Genomic DNA, 7,808 nt, shown 5'->3' with positions numbered 1-7,808 from the left:
GCTCTTACCACATCAGCTATTAAGGAAACGCAGCTACAAAAGCAACTTTTATTGGAGCGAGCAGCATGGGCCTCCTAAAGCCTCCCAAATAAAAAGCTCTCAGAGAACGCCATTGTCACTGAATAGTTTTAGTGTTGTACTTTATTGCATTGCAACAATGACGTTGCTTTACTCAGATTTGCCTCTGTCCGTTAAACAATAGCATCGGGAATCATCCGTTCAATGCCAAGTCGTTAGAAATATCAATTTCCTGGCAGATCCCGGTCTATTTTTCAACAAGATTTCATTTCTCACCTTTCACATGCACATGAAATCCATTTCCTCATCGTCTCTGCTACTTGTTGATGCTGGTTGTCGTTTCTCTTTCCATTTCTGGAAATACATATTGACCGTCTACACTCTACAGATTTAGATTACGATCCGGATCCGGATTCACACAGTTGTGGACTGTTCTCGTGCGTTTTAGTCTCGTGCACGGGTGCCCAAACTGTTGCATGGAGGGGCCGAGACACTCCAGGTTTCCTTTCCAACCATCTCTCCAGCAGCTGATCTCTTTAATGAGCGCCTTCCCTCAAATTGAAAGAGGTGTTGTTAATTAAAATCACCTGCTTTAGTAACCGGCTGGAAGGAAAACCTGCAGCGTCTCGGCTCTTTGTGGAACAGTTTGGGCACCACTGGTCTAGTGTGCTATTTTCGTGTTAAATGTAACCCAAAAAAAGATAATTTTATGTAATCCTGATGAAAGAGTTTAAGTAGTGGTACCAGGACCTGCCTTAGAATTTAATTTACTCGTCTTTGACTTTGAGGGGAGGGGAGTTTTGAGGGTGATGAGCTGCTCGGCGGAGGTGTGTGCTCTCCGAGTGCTTTTCCAGTTGTTTGATTGTTAGAAGGATTATGAGAAAACTATCAAATGGATTTCCATGAGAAGATGTAAATTAGCAGTTACTAAAGACTTTTGAAGACATCTTCAGAAGACCCTGTCATTTCTATTTTTGCTATGAAACATTGCTTAAAATTCCGGTGTAAATTTAGAACCCCTGTTTGGAAAAGCACCTAAATGAATGTTCCTTTAACAAGCGTAAAGAACCCCCCCCCCCCCCCCCCCCCCCCAGCCTGGACTGTGTACAGTAAGGGGAGGCCAGCCAGCCTGACCTCAGCAATAAAAAGCCAGAGATAGGCAAGGATCACAGATCTGTGAACAAGATTTCCTTTTGTCTCTAACTGGGAGACACATCAGTTAAACTTGGACTGTTCTCGTGCCATGTCCTGACATCAATGCCGCTAATTCATCAAGTCTCGGCACATTTCACATAAATCTGACTGATAGGGTTCAAGTGAAAAACACAAATCAAAAACATTCCCAAAATATTTATTGCTATCATGCATGTCAACTGTCTGTGCTTTAATCTGCCCACCATAGTCAAGCAGATCCATTATCTTTATGCTTCACTGGATTGTGGGAAATATACACACTGGACCAGCGCCTCCCTCCACATGCCTAATGTTATGGTAAAACATTCCTTTAACATTACCTTATTTTGTCTTGCTAATTTCACACTGGAAGCTAACATCTCACAGCCAGCAGCCCAGTGTGATGAACGCCTGCCAAGGTAGCAGCGCTGGATCTCCGCCTGGCTGCACAACAAGGTGCATAAAGATCCAGGTGCGTTTTAGAGGCGGTGCTTTATGGCGCACGTCTTGGCGTCCAAACATTTGGGAAAGCGTGAACGAAGCGGATAATAATTCAAAGCAGGCGTAAAACAGTTGTGCATTAGCTGTGATGTGCGACGCCCCCCCCCAAAGTCAGCCTAAAGCGTGGTTTAATATGTTTCTACAAGTGTAGTGTCAGTAACTGAGATTATTATGGTTCCAGAGGCCCGGTAGCCGAGAGGATTAACAGCAGGGGGCCACTGACTTACTGTTTGTGGAACCGAAGGAATCCAGCTCACTTGCTTTTACTTGACCTTGGCCTGCCATCAATTACTCATGACCTAAAGGACGACTGCTTGAAGAGGAATTCAATCTGCTGGGGAGCATTAATAATGTCTGCCGCCACCGGCCTCCAAGACTCAGAGGACGCGCTGCAGTATCGGAGATAACGGATGGCTTTTCTTTCCATTATTAAAGCCTTGATTCGAGGTTTTAATGAGACTGTTGGACGCATGTCTTTTTGCATTTTGTATTTTGCATTCATTCGGAAATGTCCCACTGATGAATACGTCCAATATTCATTCTGCTTTTCGCTCCGTTTTTGCTCTCTGCCATTATATGAGGGAAATATCTAATAGATGGATAAATGCTCCACGACGTTCACCAGCTGAGTGATAATAATATCAGCATCGTCTTCTCCATTCAACCATATAGCAGCTAGCTTTTAGCTACATATCGCCACCATGTTACTGCTGCTGGAAGCACACGTACTCCTAGAATCCCAGCCGTCACTTGGCGCACGTCATGCTGATTTGTTCTCACGGGCCACGATGTTATGTCTACGTCTGTGAAGCTGAAGGCTTTCTTTGAGTTTATTATAACGCTTCAGGGGCTAATTCTGCTCAGTGATTCCACTGTTGAACATCCATTTACACTACTATTGTCAGACTGTTGATATCACGTTGTCGTCAGGGTAGTTGTTCCATGGATTCCAGTTTTGGTTTCCCTCCAATCTCCTGATGCTGTTTATAGTCCCACTGACTCACATCGAGAGACCGGAGCCAGGACATTGTGGAGGACAGCTGGAAAGGTTTCAAAAGTCGTAACTTTTTTAATGTGCAGACTTTGTAGAAATAAAGGGAAAAGTATCACAAACTTGAGATGCACAAGTTTTATAGTTTATTTCCTTTCTAGTAATTCAGTTTCCATATTCATTGAGGCGGTCATTTAAAAAATCAGGAGCTGCTTCTCCCTGCAGCTCTGAGAGGAGTCCTGCTGGTCTGGGATCAGAAGGTGGAGGCTGTTGGTCGTCAAGGTCAGCAGCTCTGGTGAGGGGCTGTCATGTACGTTTAGACCTGAGACTCAAATGGAAGCAGACAGAAGTTAATTTGCCACACACACACACACACACACACACTCCAGTGGTAACAGTGCCAGCAAAGCATAGTTTCCAGAGAGCTGCAATAACAGACCTTACACACACTGTAACGCACACTGTACTCTCACACACTGTTGCTTACGTCAAAGTCACACACACGCACACACACATTTCAGTCTCTGTCTTCCAAGGCCTGTCCCCAATAAAGTACCCCACTGCTTCCAGCATGGTCCCCGTAACGCCCTTTAATCCGTCCACACTTCCTCTCGGATGTCGCGGTGAAAAACATCCTTATTGCAGTTTTCTCCGCAACAGACTACACTTGCGGTCGCTGTCGGTCGAAGCCCCGGAAGCTCCGATTAACCACAGCAGCTCGAACCTCAGGTGGGGTGTGCCATTTGTGGTTCAGGGCCGGAACAATTCAAACATGGTGTGAGTTCCTGTTCATCAACAATTAATAATCAGCCTTTAAATACAAAAAACAGTGAGGCAGATGCGATAAGCCGCTGTAAAGTTCAGGGGGAGAAGTGATGGTGTGTTTTTGAAGGTGATTCAAAACAGACCTGGGTCTGCATTTGCCAGTAAGACTTTTTTCTTACGTTCCACCGAAGACCAGATGTGAAGGCTTATCAGAGCAATTGAACAGCTTGTCGGATAAATGATCACGCTGGATTAGATGCGCGCACACACTTTGTGGCGCTTATTGCTGAAGGACAAGATATCTGTGCTTCCTAATGTCAAATAATTAAATGCAACATTATGACTTACTGCCTTAAGAAATCGCACAGCTTCAATGAAACTCTAGAAATGTAGTTTGAAAGGGGATCGGTGAACAGACTTTTGCCCTTTTCTCTCTCATGTGTGCGAGTCAGCAGGAGGGGGGGGGCATTAGTTCAGGGTATCCACCCCTCCATCCAGGCATCGATCCCTCATCCGCTGTCTGCGTCCTGCACTGAGCTGCGCAGCCAAACGCTTCCATGCGTGTCATAGCTGCAGTATTTCATGTTCACCTCTGCCCCCTGCAGGTTCTGCTGCCCCCCCCCATCATTTAAACAGTACCGCTGGGGGAACCTCAGTCGGGACCTCTAAAGATGTTAAGAGTCTCTCATCGGGGGGGGGTTTAAACATTCCTTCTATTTATGTTGAACGTTTTGTTCATGGTGGAAAATCTTCAAATACGGTGTCATAAATTAGCAGCTGTATTTCATTCATGAAAGTAATTTAATTGCATGAAAAAATGGGGGGGCAGAGCAGCAAGCTGTGCACGCCACACTAATCAGGTTTACGTCCTAATGTAGCACAGGTTTTGTGTTACTTTCAGAATATTGGCAATAATGCAGATAAATGTTATTTGCTGCCAGGAATTCTCCAACTGGGTGCCATGAAACCACCGCAGAAATAAATGGCACGTGTAGATCATGTAATTAAACTAAAGGAACCTTTAGCAGTGGACAACATGAGGAGCCATGCTGAGCCTCCACACGGACCCGATAGTGATGCGGATACTGCAGCATCAGCTCGGCTGCTTTCATCTTCATTTCCCGTGAAACATTCAACCCACTTTTACATTTTGTTTAATTTCCAGCAATTGTGCAGAATAAAAATAGGCGGACGCAAACTTCCTGACTGACATTCATCACAGCAAGCTTATGGTTGAATTGCTATAGAAGCTGATTATAGATGCAAAGTACAAACGCGTTCATTCATCGTTTTCTTTTTAGTTGTCCTCTGATCAAATGATGGGCTGGCAGCACACGGTGGTTTCATAGGATAAAACAGCTGCTGACCATTAGAGACTGCTGTGCAGCTTTAAACACATGTATGTTTATTATAGGGTGATTTTTGTACTCGTAATGGAAAACAACTGTTTTGTTGTCCTGTTCCTGCATGGAATAAGCATCCAGCCAAGGCCTCTGCTGAACAGCAGGATCCGGTTCAATCTGATGCGGTTTTTGCTCGATACATATTAGGTATTGATGAAGGAGAGAAATGTGAAGTCCTTCAAAAAAAAAAAAAAAATGCAGATGAAGCACGTGAGGAATGCGGCGGAGCCTGAGATCTCTGGACGGCCCTTTAAAGCGCCGATGAATGTGAAGCATCTCATCAGGGTGTGAGGTGATCAAAGGCGTGCCGATCAGCTGAAAGAGAAGGGAATTCACTTCTCCAGAAGCACACATCTGTGTTTGGTCCTCGTGAATGCACTGAACTAATGAAGAAGGGCCTGTTTAGACTGAGAATTAGGGAGGATTAAGGTCAAAAGGCTTCTCTTGTCAGCAACAAAGTTACTTGTCATTGCTGCAGAAAGCTTCGGTTCGGTTTTCCTTTTCAGACATTTTCTTGTCGTGAAGGCCTCTTGGTCACAACAAAGTGAAGCATTATTAAGCATCTGGATTGCAGATGTATTTCCCCCAAATTAAGGTTATATTTGGACCCGCTTCACCGTTATGAAATAAGATCTGGTGTGTTTGTATGCCTCTGCATCACAGGTGGAACCGTTCCTATTAGCCCCGAGCTACATGAGCCATAGTTCATTCAAACCATATGGAAAACGTAAAGTGAAATAGTTCAGTCCGTGCTTGAAAAGCAGCGTGAGTGGATTTTGGCAGACACAGTCAGGGATATATTTGGGCAATTATTGGAAATATGATCAAATCTAAAAATAAAATGGAGAATGGAAAAAATGTCTGAGATTAAGTTCATGCTTCAGGCAGATTATTGAATATGAAACCATCCCAGCACCATCCAACACTTAGAGAGGGAGAAAAAAGACCAATCAAATGTGATTAAAAGAAATGCATGCAAAATGTACATATATACAGTATATAATCTTCTACAGCACCATTAGATGCTCATGTTATAATTAATAACATTTGTTTTAGATGCATCTTCCTGTCATTAAAATGTCAAAATCCTTGCAAAAGTAATGGCAACAGCTGCTATTCTAAAACGTTCCGTCCACAACCAGGGTTTGTGGAAGCTAATACGGAGACAGCCGCAGGGAGAAAACAGCCTGAACTTGGTGCCCAACAGCAGGATTAAACCAGCAACCTATATCTGAGGACTCAAATACCTTCGATCATTATTGCTCTTAATGAAATGCAGCCAATTCAGCCTAAATATACATTCGTTATTGCTCATTTATTTATCGTATGACAATTTAATCGGTAACAGTGAAAGCACATTCTCTCGTCTCTCCAGTGACTGTTTGGAGACTGAACTCACCGCTCAGGTTCAGCTCCCCCCCCCCCCCCCCCCCCCCACACACACACACACACAGGTTACCAGTAGCCGTAAATGAGGGTAAATTTTGTTAAATGAGCCTTGACAACAGCCCCCCCAAAAAACTCATGCTCGGTTTCAAGAAGAAAAGACTCCTGTGCATCCTCTGGGGGAAATGTAAAGCCGATTTGCCAGCAGGGTCAAAGGTCAGGCCGCCGTGACCCTGACTTTTTGTTTGTTCAGTGGGTCACCACCTGGAGCTGCTTCTAATTGTGGACGCTGACTTAAAATACGCTTTTGTTACAGTAGAGGAAGTAGTTTTTTAAACAGGTGGGGACGGGGGGGACGGGGGGGTATTTATGTGGAGGTGGTAACATCGAGTGTGTGGCATTTCTGTCTCCCTTGTTCTGCTTCTCCTTCGTCTTTTCCCTCCATCTTTTTGTCTACCTCTTTCTCCCCTGCTGATGCGAGGTCACTTGTGCCGGTCGCTCGTCTTTCGGTGCAGGAGCAGAGAACAAAGATAAGTGTCGCGGTCTCGGCAGGGAGGCGTCCGTCTGTCCGCCTGTCCGTTATTCTGCTCACCGGCCTCTCTAACCTCTGGAGGACCTCATCAGACACCCGTCACACTCCCAGAAAGATACACTGGAGCGTTGTCCTCCTCAGAAAACGGGACATGAGACTGTTTTCAGGCAACATTTGATTTGCTTGGAGCATAATTTGTAATTCGGAGAAAGTAACTCAACGTGTTCCGTCTGCAGAGGCCTCTGCGTCGTTCATCTGCTCTGCTTCTATGGCTGATATGTATTTATGTTTGATGTTGGAGGGCCTCTCTTAGTCTTTCCATAGTCGTCCGAAATTGAAAGCAGCTCTCCAGAGCAGTCGGTCGTTTCGCGCAGACCCAAATTGGAGATTTGGATTAACAGCTCATGTGCAGGTGATGACTATTTTGACATCTCCTCCCCTAATGAATCAAAAGCACTCAGAGAAGGCTGAATGCATCAGGATAATTGACTTTTGCATTCCACAATGAAATGCCCAAGGATAGCGTTTATTAGCTAAATGCAGAGCGCAGCTTGTTCTAAGCTGTCAAGAGTAATTTTGTGCCTCGGGCTGGAACCATTTTCAGGCTTCAAAGAATTCAAAGCCTCATCCCATGGAGGGCTCCGGTGGATGCAACCCAATGCATCAGCAAATGTAAAACTTTCACCCATAAATTGGTATTGCTAAGGCCTTTATTCTCTTCTGAACTTTTCTTCTGTCTGCAAACTGCAACTCATTCCTGCTTTACCGGAAACCAAAGTACGCTGACAAAGCCTACCGTGAAGGCCGCCGGTGACAAATTCTTGTCAATGCTGCTGTAATGGAAAATGTTGTCCTCCTTTTTTCCAGGCAGCAGAGGGTGACAGAGCACCGGAGCCAGGATTCAGGCCGGCTCAGGTGGATCCAGGAGGGGAGTCGTTTACGCCAGAGATTAGTTATCATGTTGAAAGTGTGAGCCTAAAAGAATACAAATCATAAAGGGACCCAGATTTCATAATATTTTGTCCTGATTAGACACCAG

This window comes from Brachionichthys hirsutus, chromosome 20 (genome assembly GCF_040956055.1).
Source record: "Brachionichthys hirsutus isolate HB-005 chromosome 20, CSIRO-AGI_Bhir_v1, whole genome shotgun sequence".
Lineage (NCBI taxonomy): Eukaryota > Metazoa > Chordata > Actinopteri > Lophiiformes > Brachionichthyidae > Brachionichthys > Brachionichthys hirsutus.
Note: the sequence above shows the minus strand (reverse complement) of the source record.